Source organism: Furipterus horrens, unplaced genomic scaffold (genome assembly GCF_987537825.1).
Source record: "Furipterus horrens unplaced genomic scaffold, mFurHor1.1.pri manual_scaffold_17, whole genome shotgun sequence".
NCBI lineage: Eukaryota > Metazoa > Chordata > Mammalia > Chiroptera > Furipteridae > Furipterus > Furipterus horrens.
Window position 1 is genome coordinate 79,684,578 of NW_028327187.1, and position 12,186 is coordinate 79,696,763.

General features: G+C 40.6%; 1 pseudogene; it reads right to left on the bottom strand.

Annotated features, from left to right (window-relative positions):
* Nucleotides 1–8,812: 8,812 nt before the first annotated feature.
* Nucleotides 8,813–9,742, bottom strand: LOC149991381 (small ribosomal subunit protein uS5 pseudogene; annotated as a pseudogene).
* Nucleotides 9,743–12,186: the final 2,444 nt, after the last annotated feature.

Genomic DNA, 12,186 nt, shown 5'->3' on the forward strand with positions numbered 1-12,186 from the left:
GATACTAAGAGCAAAATAGAACAATGGGAGAGGGAGGGTCAGGGGATTGGGGATGGGGAGGGCTTGCTATTTTATATGAGTTAGATGGCCAAGGTGGAGCTCACTGAGGAGATGACATCTGAGCAGAGACCTGAAGGAAGTCTGATTATTATTAGGCTGATTACTCTCATGGTCTTGTTCAATATGTCCTTTTGTCACCAAGACTCCTGTAAACTGGTAGCAGGGTCTAGAGGTTGTACAGGTTCAATTTGGGGGCAAGAATCCTTCACAGGTTGTGCTGTAAGTTCATCAAGAGGCATTGGGACTAAATGGTAGTAAGAAAAATACAATAAAGATTAAATTTCAAAAACAGGCATATATGTCTGGCTCAGTTTCTTGTGACTTTGTGGCCCTAGATAGCCATTGCCTGGATCCATTACTTAAGTAGGGTTTTGCAAAGTGATGACAGTCCATAATTCCTTCTTCAGGATAAGAGTTAAGTTTCTTCTCTCTTTCTTTCTTTCTTTTTTTTTTTTTTTTTTTTTTTTTTTTTTTTAGTATAAGTTATTTTTAAACTCCTGGTGTACAGAGACTATTTTCAAACAATTCTCCCTAAAATTTCTCAATTTTAATGTTCATGTTATGAGAAACCGAATTTATTGAAGTCATCTACAAATCTTCATTGCTCCATAATTTCAGTTCTGAGATTATTATCACTCCCTCCAATATCACCCTCCCCTTGAACCTTGGTAATTTCATTTCCACTTAAATGATCCTTCCACCTCCACACAGAGACCTGGTGTCTCACTTCCTTGACCTCCTCTCCTTCAGTGCTCTTTCTCAGCCACTCGCTCCCACAGATATAACCTTGACATCGTCATCCAAACTGGAACAAGTATATTATTAAGTTCATGCATCCCACTCTCAGACAACTTCTTTCTATTGTTCCAGCTCATTCCCTCTAGTATCCCATCTGTAATAACAATCACACCCTAAAAATCAGACACCGAAACATTTTAGAGACTTTGCATTCATGAATGCAAACACCTAGGCATATCAGGGATAATTCACCATGGAAACACCTCCCCAAATCATTCTAACTTCAAATCCTGACAAAGAATCATGAAAATCTCAGAAACTTCCCACTATGGACAGAACCCCCCAAACTCAGGTACCTCACATACTGGGTACAAGTCACCCCCCAAAAATCAGAGACCTCACACCCTGGAACACAGACTCCCCCAAAAAAGAGTACAGGGATTTCACAACCTGGGACACAGATCCCCAATAACACAGACCTCCTCCTCTGCAACATACTTGCAAACAATTTAGATACCTCACCCAACAAAAGTTCTGAGACCTCAAACCCTGACACAAACCTGCCCAAATCTCAGAGACCACAAAACCTAGAAAGAGAATGACTAGTCACTTCAGGCACCTCACACACACAAATCCTCAAAGAGCTCAGAGGTATCAAATACCAGATTTCCAATACCTTGTAAGGATGGAAGTTTCTTTTCTTCAGTTTTTTACATATACAAGTTTAAAACAGAAGTTTTTAAAATTTATTTTGATCTTAACAACTTCCCTCCTGTTCATCTATTTCTCTTAAGCCATTATCTGCTGTGTTTATGTGCTCTTATGTTCCAATTTAGTCTTCATTTCTGAAATGATTTTGTTTTGTTTCTAATACTTTCTTGAATTTTATTACCTCATTCCTCAATTTTTCTCATTCTGATTTATATTGTTCTTTCATATCTTTTATCATTTCTTAATCTCTGAGCTCATTTGGAAATACTAGGATGGAGTTTTCATTAATTTTGTAAGCATTCCCTCATTGTGTATAGGGGTGTTATTCTGCTCCCTGCCCTCTTTTTTTCTTTCAATAACTTTATATGGAATTGACCACCATTTTAAAATTAATTTTTTAAGATTTTATTTATTTTCAAAGAGACGGGAAGAAAGGGAGAAAGAGAGGGAGAGCAACATCAATGTCTGGTTGCCTCTCATGTGCCCTCAACTGAGGACCTGGCCCACAACCCAGGCATGTGCCCTGACGAGGAATTGAACCTGCGGCCCTTCAGTTCACAGACCGGTGCTCAATCCACTGAGCCACACCAGCCAGGGCCTTCAAATTAATTCTCTTGAATGTTTGGAAGGGAGACATAGTTCAGCATCACTCTTCTAACTTCATGAATCTATTGCTTTATGGCACTATTGCTCTTCTGGTTTTGTGAAGAGCTCAAAACTGTGGGATCTTGCTTTGGGAGATGTTGAGTTTCTGTTCTATCTCGCTTTTATCTGGGCCTCTTTTTTCTTTATCTCCCTGTTCTTTCTGCTCATGTTGGGTTCTACGCCCACTGTCTCCAGTGCGGCTGTTTTGACAGTTCATAGGACTCAGACTGCACAGCCCTTTCAGAATTATTCTTTACTTTTGGGTATGTTTCAAAAGTTCCATTAATAAGTTTTTAAAATATATTTTATTGATTATGCTATTACAGTTGTCCCAATTTTCCCCCTTTGACCCCCTCCACCCGGTCCCTCCAGTAGCCCTCCTTAGTTCCTGTCCATGGGTCGTGCATATAAGTTCTCTGACTTCTCCACTTCCTATACTATTCTTAACATCACCCTGTCTATTTTGTACCTACCAATTATGCTTCTGGATCCCTGCACCTTTCTCCCATTTTCCCCCTTCCCCCTCCCAAATGATAACCCTCCATACATATGATTCTGTTCCTGTTCTAGTTGTTTGCTTAGTTTATTTTTGTTTGTTAGATTCAATTCTTGATAATTGTGAGTTTGTTGTCATTTTAAGGTTCATAGTTTTGATCTTCTTTTTCTTAAATAAATCCCTTTAACATTTCATATAATAAGGGCTTGGTGATGATAAACTCCTTTAGCTTTACCTTGTCTGGGAAGCACTTTATCTGCCCTTCCATTCTAAATGATAGTTTTACTGGATAGAGTAATCCAGGTTGTAGGTCCTTGCTTTTCATCATTTTGAATACTTCTTGCCAGTCCCTTCTTGCCTGCAAAGTTTATTTTGAGAAATCAGTTGACGGTCTTATGGGAACTCCTTTGTAGGTAACTCTGGTTTTCTCTTGCTGCTTTTAAGATTCTCTCTTTATCTTTAACCTCTGGCATTTTAATTATGATGTGTCTTGGTGTGGTCCTCTTTGGGTTCAACTTCTTTAGGACTCTCTGTGCTTCCTGGACTGTATGTCTATTTCCTTCACTAAATTAGGGAAGTTTTCTTTCATGATTTTTTCAAATAAGCTTTGAATTTCTTGCTTTTCCTCTTCTCCTTCTGGCATCTCTATGATTCAGATGTTGGTGTGTTTGGAGATGTCCCAGAGGCTCCTTTATACTATCCTCATTTTTTAAGTTCTTTTTTCTTCTTGTTGTTCTGATTAAATGCTTATTTATTTCTTATGTTCAAAATCATGTATTTGAATCCCTGCTTCATCCCCTCCATTGTTGGTTCCCTGTAAATTTCTCTTTATTTCACTTAGTGTAACCTTTATTTCTTCCTGAGTATTTTTCATGTTGTGACCATACTGAGTTCTTTGAGCATCTGATCACCAGTGTTTTGAACTCCTCACCTGGTAGGTTGGTTATCTCCATTTTACTTAGTTCTTTTTATGGGGTTTTGTTCTGTTCTTTCATTTGGGCCGTATTCTTTGTCTCCTCAGTTTGACAGCCTCCGTGTGTTTGTTTCTGTGTATTAGGTAGAGCTGCTTTGACTGCCTGTCTTAGTAGCATGGCCTATTGCAGAAAAGGGACTTGTAAACTGTGTGGAGTGGAGCCTTAGGTAATCACAAAGGTAGGGCAACCCACATCACCACTTTGTACCTCTGTGTAGGGGCAAGGCTTGGAGAGAAGACAGTGCCACTACCTGGATTCTGGTAGTTTGCCTGGCACTTGCACTGTTTCCAGTCACTTCACTTATTCCTCATATGCAACTGGTGCCCTTCCAGCTGTTTCCCTGGTGCTGAATCCCAGAGGGGTTAGGTTTGCATAAGTTCTAAGTCTGTGCAGGCCCTTTAAGCGGAGTCTCCTGAAAATCTGGCAGTTCCTTCTGCTGCCCCAACTCCCACTGGTTTTCACAGCCAGAGTTATGGGGATTTATCTTCCTGGTGCTGCAACCCTGGGCTGGGTGGTATGGCCTGGGTTGAGATCACTGGCTTGCAAGGTATCCCTCCTGATTTTTATCCACCACACTTGAATGTGGGACTGCCTGTTCTGCTGCTGCAGCCTCTATGTGCCACACTGTGTCTCTGCACCTCTCCACCCATCTCCACGTCTCTGCCCCTCCTACCCATCCAGATGAATGGGGCCTCTTTAAATACTTGGTTGTCAGACTTCCATACAACTTGTTTTTCTGATGTTCTGGGTCTTATTTGCTTTGAGGTCTAGTTGTAATTCTTTCTTTGGTTGCACAAATAGGTGAAGCGTGTTTACCTATGCCTTCATCTTGACCGGAAGTCTCCACTAATAAGTTTTTAAAAATCTACATCATAGAGAGAGAGAGAGAGAGCGTGCGCACGAGAGAGAGATAGAGAGAGAGAGAGAGAGAGAGAGAGAGAGAGAGAGAGAGAGAATATGAAAGCACTAAATTATATAATAAATGAAAAATAATGGTTAATGTTTGGGGAGGGTAGACACTAGGTAGATGGACAGTAATGGCAAGAAGTTTTCCACTGAACACATTTCACCTTTGTTTTTGAAGTATATGCATATTAGCTATTCAAAAATTAAGTATCTCTAAAGAATGCCTACAAAAAAAAAGTCATTAACCCAAAAAGAATTGGAGAGGAAAATTCTGAAATGTACGTTGGCATGTGGAAAGCATATGGGTGAGTAGTAACAAACAAAGCATACCGTAGAAAGCTAAATCATATACTAGCAGTTGGAAGGATGAAAATCTGCATAATATTGCATAGTGCAAGCCCTGCCGTTTGTTTTTTGTTCTCTTTTGCAATGCAAGTACCTGAATTTAGCTTTGATTGCCTGAGACATCCAATTCAGCCCACTTCCAAGAGACACATTCCCAGGCACAGGACTATATTAAAGCTAGGTGCTTCTCTCTGCTGAGGCTCCTCTGTTTTAGAGACCTTGGTTGATTTCAGTAACTGACCATTTGGGCTACTTTTTTTGTCTTTGTTTACTGCTTTAGATTACTGCTCTTACGTTTTAAATTCACTAATAAAAAGTGAGCCAGCAAAACTTTAGGCCCCCACCCTTGACCCTAATAAAAACAGAACCTCCGGGACCATTATTTCTCTCTCTCTCTCCCTCCCCTTCTCCCTCTGTGGCCCCAAGTGACATTTTAATTTCCAGGTCTAGGAAGTAATAAATCTGTACCTTTTCAGAGCTTCCTGCCCTGGCTGGTGTGGCTCAGTGGGTTGAGCACCAGCCTGCAAACCAAAGGCTCACCGGTTTGGTACCCAGTCAGGGCACATGCCTGGGTTGTGGACCAGGTGCCCAGTTGGGGGCATGCGAGAGGCAACCACACATTGATGTTTCTCTTCCTCTTTTTCTCCCTCTTTACCCCTCTCTCTAAAAATAAATAAATAAAACCTTAAAAAAAAAGGTTGCCCGATGATTTATTGCTGAAGGACATCTTGCAATCACACTAAGAAGCACAATGGCTGGTACAGTCACAACATAGGCTGAGACCTGTGCAAAACATATCAGAAGTGAAATCCCCAAAGGACTCGAATTAACAGCATCAAGTACCTCTGGAAGTAAGACTGTATCCAAAAACAAAGATGGATGGGTTAAAAGTTTATTTAAGAACAACTTGGACCCATGCATTTTCTTCCCACTCCATTAGTCTGGAAGGAAATAAAACATATGAACAATTAATAATTGACACATACAGGACACCATAGCCTATGAGAACAGAATAAACGTTTTTGAAATGCATATAGAATATTTACCAAAATTAACCATATCTATAGCTATATAGTAATCTTAATAAATTTCAATGGATTGAAACATTCATAGAATATCCTCTGATCATAGTAAAAATACATATAAAAAACAATATAACTAGAAGATCTATAACTCCTAGGAAATTAAGTAATATATCACTAAATAACAGAAGAGTCAATGTAGAAATCAAATTAAAAATATTTAAAATAGAATGGATGATAATGAACATAAACTATATCAAAACTAGGGGACACAGCTAAAGCAGTCCTGAAAGAAAGTTTTATAATCTTGAGTGCATGTCTTGGCAGAAGAAAAACCTGAATTCAATTCATCTTAAGGAACTAGAGAAAGCAGAACAAATAAAATCCAAGGTGGTAGCTGGCTCCCACTCTCACAACCACTGCAGTACATTGAGCTCCACAGAGAGAGCGCCGGGGCAAGTGTGAGCCAGAGGAGCACTGGGCGACTGACTCTCTGCTTGCTGACGAAAAATAATTAAACACGGGCAAAGGAGATCCTAAGAGGCCCAGAGGCAAAATGTCATCATGTTCTTTCTTGCTGGGAGGAACACAAGAAGCACCCAAATGCTTCAGTCAGCTTCTCAGAGTTTTCTAAGAAGTTCTCAGAGAAGTGAAAGACCATGTCGGTTAAAGAGAAAGGAAAATTTGAAGACATGGCAAAGGCAAATAAGGCCCGTTATGAAAGAGAAATGAAAACTTATATCCTCCAAAAGGGGAAACAAAAAAGAAGCTCAAGGATCACAATGCACCCAAGAAGCCTCCTTCAGGCTTTTTCTTGTTTTATTCTGAGTATCATCCAAAAATCAAAGAAGAGCATCCTGGACTATCCAGAAAGGAAGGAAATAGAAGAGACTGATGAAATGGACCAGGTAAAACTGGTGGACTTTGATCCAAATCAAGAAAGACAGCGCTGTTACAATGGAGAAGCATATAAGGATGACGAACATCACCTAGGGGTGGTGTACAGTGTCAGACCTCTTTTTTTTTTTTAAGATTTTATTTATTTATAGAGAGGAAGGGAGGGAGAAAGGGAGAGAAACACGACGTCTGAAAGAAACATCATTCAGCCGCTTCCCTCACACCCCCAATCAGGAACCACCCCCACCACCACCCCCGGCCCAAAATCCAAGCACCCACACTAACTGGGAACCGAACCAGCAACCTCTCTGTCCACAGGCTGGTGCTCAAGCCACCCAGCTACACCAGCAGGGCTGATGTCAGACCTCTTAATGAGGCCAGTGAATGACACTCACGGCTGGCATCTTATATATAGTAGTGAATGAGTGAAGGACTATAATCATAATATGCTCACTATTAGCTATTGTTTTTGTTTTAATACTCAATTACAGCAGTATTTTAAATGTTAAATGAAGAATAATCTTTAAAAAAAGAATCAAAGAATGCATAAATAAGTGGAACAATAAATCTCTCTGTCTCTCTGTCTCTCTCTCTATCTCACCCCGCTTCCTCTCTCTCTATAAATCAATTTAGAAAAAAGAAAAGAAGTCTGCTAAGCTGAAGAAATATGACAAGGATATTGTAGCATACCAAGCTAAAGGAAAGACTGATGCGGCAAGAAAGGCTAAAAAAAGGAAGAAAAAGAAGGAAGAGGAAAAAGGTGAGGAAGATGAAGAGCATGAGGAGCAGGAGGAAGATTAAGAAGATGAAGAAGGTGATGATGAACAAGTTGGTTTTAGTGCGGTTTTTTTCTTACCTACAATGCATTTAACACCCCTGTACACAACTCACTCCTTTTAAAGAAAAAAAAATGTAAATGTAAGATTTGTTTTTAAACTTCACTGTGTCTTTTTTTATAGTTACACTACTGTAATGTGTCTTTAGATAACCATGTCCTGGTGATATTTTCAATAGCCACTAACCTTGCCTGGTACAATATGAGGGCTGTAAATTGACATGGAAATTTAAAGCAGATTTTGTTGGTGCACAGCACAAATTAGTTACACATGGGGATGGAAGTTTCTCCATCTTCAGTTGTCTCCAATGCAGCTTATATGAAATAATTGTTCTGTTAACTGAATACCACTCTGTAATTACAGAAAAAAAGTTGCAGCCGTTTTGTTGACATTCTGAACACTTCTAATTTAATACAAATTTTTAATTAGAAAAAAACCAAAGTAGTAGGAAAAAGGAGGGAAAGGAAGTACAGAAAAGAAACACATAGAAAATAATTGTACAAAAAATATCAGTAGCCAAGTGTTGACTGTTAAAACATGCAAAAAAAAAATCAATAAACACTTAAAAAAAAACTAATCAAGAATATTGATAACAAATGTCAGGAATTAGGACAGCCTTACAGATATTATGGATATTGCAAATACTAAAGCAGTGTTAAAAACAACCTTATGCTAATCAATTTCTCTATAAGACAGTCTTGCAGATTTAGAGACTGGCTTGTGGATTATGTTGCATAAATTAACATGTGTGTTCTGTTTTCATAGGGCATAAGCCTATGATCTCATTACCTGAGTGATTACCTGAGTGATTGTCTGTATGTAATAGGCCTCACTTAAGAAGCCCATCTGCATCGCCACCTCCTGAGACTCAACGGTTTGGCTGAACTAAGTGGTTGGGTTGGTGAAGTATGGGGTGGTCTGTGGGCTTCACTTTAAAACTGTTTCTCTTTTCCATCCTAATGGCTTGGACAGAAAGGGCCCAGAGGTCTGAGAAGGGGAAAACCTAAAATATTCCCCTCAGCCCAAACTAAGTATAGTCAGCAAAAGGGCTTTGGACAGGTGTGGTGAAACCTTTTTTTTCCCTAATGTGGGACATTCAAAAATTAATCCCTGCTTTTTTTCATCTAGTAGTTATGGTTTTAATGATGCCTTTTTTTTTTTTTTTTTTCATTAACAGGCTTAATTCACTTTATTTTCCTTGTACAAAATTATGTGGTGGCCACAGCTGGAGCTGGGTCCTCTGCACAGAAACTCTGGTGTGGGTCTTTACAAGATGATCAGTGAATTCCTGATAGGGAGACTTGGTGAACACAGTCTCTTTCCAGAGGTCTGGGGTGAGATAGCTATAAGTCTTAGAGATGGCATCAAAGGTGGCCTTGGCAAAGTTGCCCAGGGTGGCAGTGCAGCCCCTGGCTGAGGTATAGCAGTCATCGATACCAGCCATCATCAACAGCTTCTTGGGCACAGGGGCTGAGACAATACCAGTGCCCCTGGGGGCAGGAATGAGACGCACCAGCACAGAGCCACAGCGCCCAGTCACCTTGCAAGGGACGGTGTGGGGCTTGCCAATCTTGTTCCCCCAGTAGCCTCGCCGCACAGGGACAATAGAGAGCTTGGCCAAGATGATGGCCCCACGGATGGCAGTGGCTACTTCCTTTGAGCACTTAACACCCAGACCAACATGTCCATTGTAGTCCCCAATGGCAACAAATACCTTGAACCGGGTCCTCTGACCTGCACGTGTCTGCTTTTGCACAGGCATAATCTTCAAAACCTCGTCCTTAAGGGATGCCCCCAAGAAAAAGTCAATGATCTCAGATTCCTTGATGGGCAGAGAAAAAAGATAGATCTCCTCCAGGGACTTGATTTTCATGTCCTTGACCAGGCGGCCCAACTTGGTGACGGGGATCCACTCCTTGTCCTCGGCCTTGCCTCCGCGAGCTCCACGGCCTCGACCCCGACCCCGACCCCGGCCGCGACCTCGGCCCCGGATGCCGCTGCCAAATCCTCCTCGGAAGCCGCCGCGGCCTCCCATTCCGGGGCCCCCGGGGCCTCCAGGCCCTCCCGCAGCACCGGCGTCATCCGCCATTTGGTGTTTCCTGGAGGAAAAAAAAAAAGTAATGATGCCTTTTAACCCTGTTGCCAAATCTATTGCTCCCAGAATACAAGGAAGCCAGCCTGTTAAACCAAGCATGCCATTGTCCTGGGACAGCCAACTGACCTGGAGTCTGCACGATCCTTCCCCATGTGAGAAGGCCACCCTCCCCTCCACACCCCCACTCTTATTAGGGATTTCTGGACCCAAGGGTAGGTAGGACGATGACCATGTCCAGCTTGAAGCAGCTAGAGGAGCTCGAGACCTTCGCCCATTGTCCTTGATAAGATTATAAAGGGTCTTAACTCTGAGAGGGGGGAATTGTTACAGAGTGGAGGTCCCCCCCCAATAAGTAAATAAATTTAAAAAGAAAAAAAAAACCTTATGCCAATCAATTTCACAATATTGAGTAAAATGAGCCAATTCCCTGAAAAACACAACTTTCCAAGTGAACATAAGAAGATATAGCTAATCAACTTCTTTTTTAAACATTTTTATAAAGATTTTATTTATTAATTATTTTTTTAGAGAGAGGGGAAGGGGGAGAGAAAGAAAAGGAGACAAACATCAATATGTGGTTGCCTCTTGTGCACCCCCAACTGGAGACATGGCCCGAAACCCAGGCATGTGCCTTGACCAGTTTGGTTCACAGTCCAGCCCCCAATCCACTGAGCCACACCAGCCAGGGCCAGCTAATCAACTTTTGGTCACAGGAAGCTGACATCCTAAAATGAGGTGAGAAATATCCCTCATCCTTTCTTTTCTGTAAATTATCATGTAGGATTGATATTAATTTTTCCTTAAATGTTAGATTATATTCACTTGTGAAGCCATCTGGGCCTGAAGTTTTTTTGTGGGCGAATGTTGTTGACTGCAATTTCTATATAATAGTTATGGACCAATTAAGAGTTTCTAGCCCTGGCTGGTGTGGCTCAGTGGGTTAAGTGGTGGCCTGAAAACCAAAGGGTTGCTGGTTCGATTCTTAGTCAGGGCACATGCCTGGGTTGCAGGCTAGGTCCCCAGTTGGAGGCACCCAAGAGGTAACCGTAACCACACATTGATGTTTCTTTTTCTCTCTTTCTCCCTCCTTTTCCTCTCTCTAAAAATAAATAAGTAAAATCTATTTTGAAAAAGAGTTTCTATTTCTTCTGATGTCACTCACAGTAATTTCATTTTCAGGGAACTTGCTCATTTTATGTAAGATATGAAATTGTTCAAGTTGCTTATTTTGTTTACTTATTATTATTCATATATCTGTATATTATGTAGTGACATCCTAATTTTTATTCCTGGTGTTAGTAATTTGAATTCTCATTTTTCCCCCTTAATCTTTTTCATAAAAAAGTGCTTACATACTGTCATTTACTGCAGGTAGGAATGCAAAGCAGAACAAGACCTATGGAGGATAATTTGGCAACATCTATTGAAATTACAAATGCACATAATAACCCTTGATAAAGCCATTCCATTTCTGGGAATATGCAAAATGATGCTTATACAGGATTATTTATCATAACATTTTGATAGTTAGAAACTGGAAACAACACAAGATTAAATAAATTATGGTTCATGAATACAAACAAATGCTAAGAAGCTGTACAAAAAGGACAAGGGCCCTGACTGGTGTGGCTCAGTTGGTTGGGTGTCACGTCTTACAAGGTGAAAGGTTGCTGGTTTGATTCCAGGGGAAGGGCATAATCCTGGGTTTCAGGTTCGGTCCCCAGTCAGGGCGTGTGCAGAACGCAGCCAGTTGATGTTTCTCTCTCACATGGATGTTTCTCTCCCTGTCTTCCCCTCTCTCTAAAAATAAATAAATAAAATATTTTTTTAAAGAATGAGGAGGCTCTCTAGATACTAATTTGTAAACATTTTCAGGATATTTTGTAATAAAATATGATATACAACTGTGTATCTAGTATGCTACCTTTTGTGTAAGAAATAGAGGAATACATATTCATATTTATATATGCATAAAAAAATTCTAGATGGATACACACTAAATTCATAAAGATGGTTACAGAAGCAAAACCAAGCTCTGGCCTGGAATACTAGTCTTTCTAGGATATGCTTAGAAGCCATACTGCCTGCCACTTACTTTGGTATAGGACTTTGGTCAAACTACTGTTCACTCATCTGCCACAAAAGGATAATAGTATCTATCTTCACAAGGTGGTGAGGATTAAATAGATGAACAAAATGTCTGGAACAGTTAACATTCAATAAACGTTAGCCAATTTATCACAACTGTTATCTGGCTCTGGCCTACCTTTCCACACATGTGCATGTGCTAACCAGCTGCAGATTAGAATCACCTAGGAGACGACTTTTTCTTTTTTTTTTTAATTTTAGAGAGAGGAGAGGAGAGGAGGGAGAGAGATTTGTTGCTCCACTTATTTATGCATTCATCGGCTGACTCTTGTATGTGCCCTGTTCAGGAGGAACCTGTAGCCCTGGCATATGG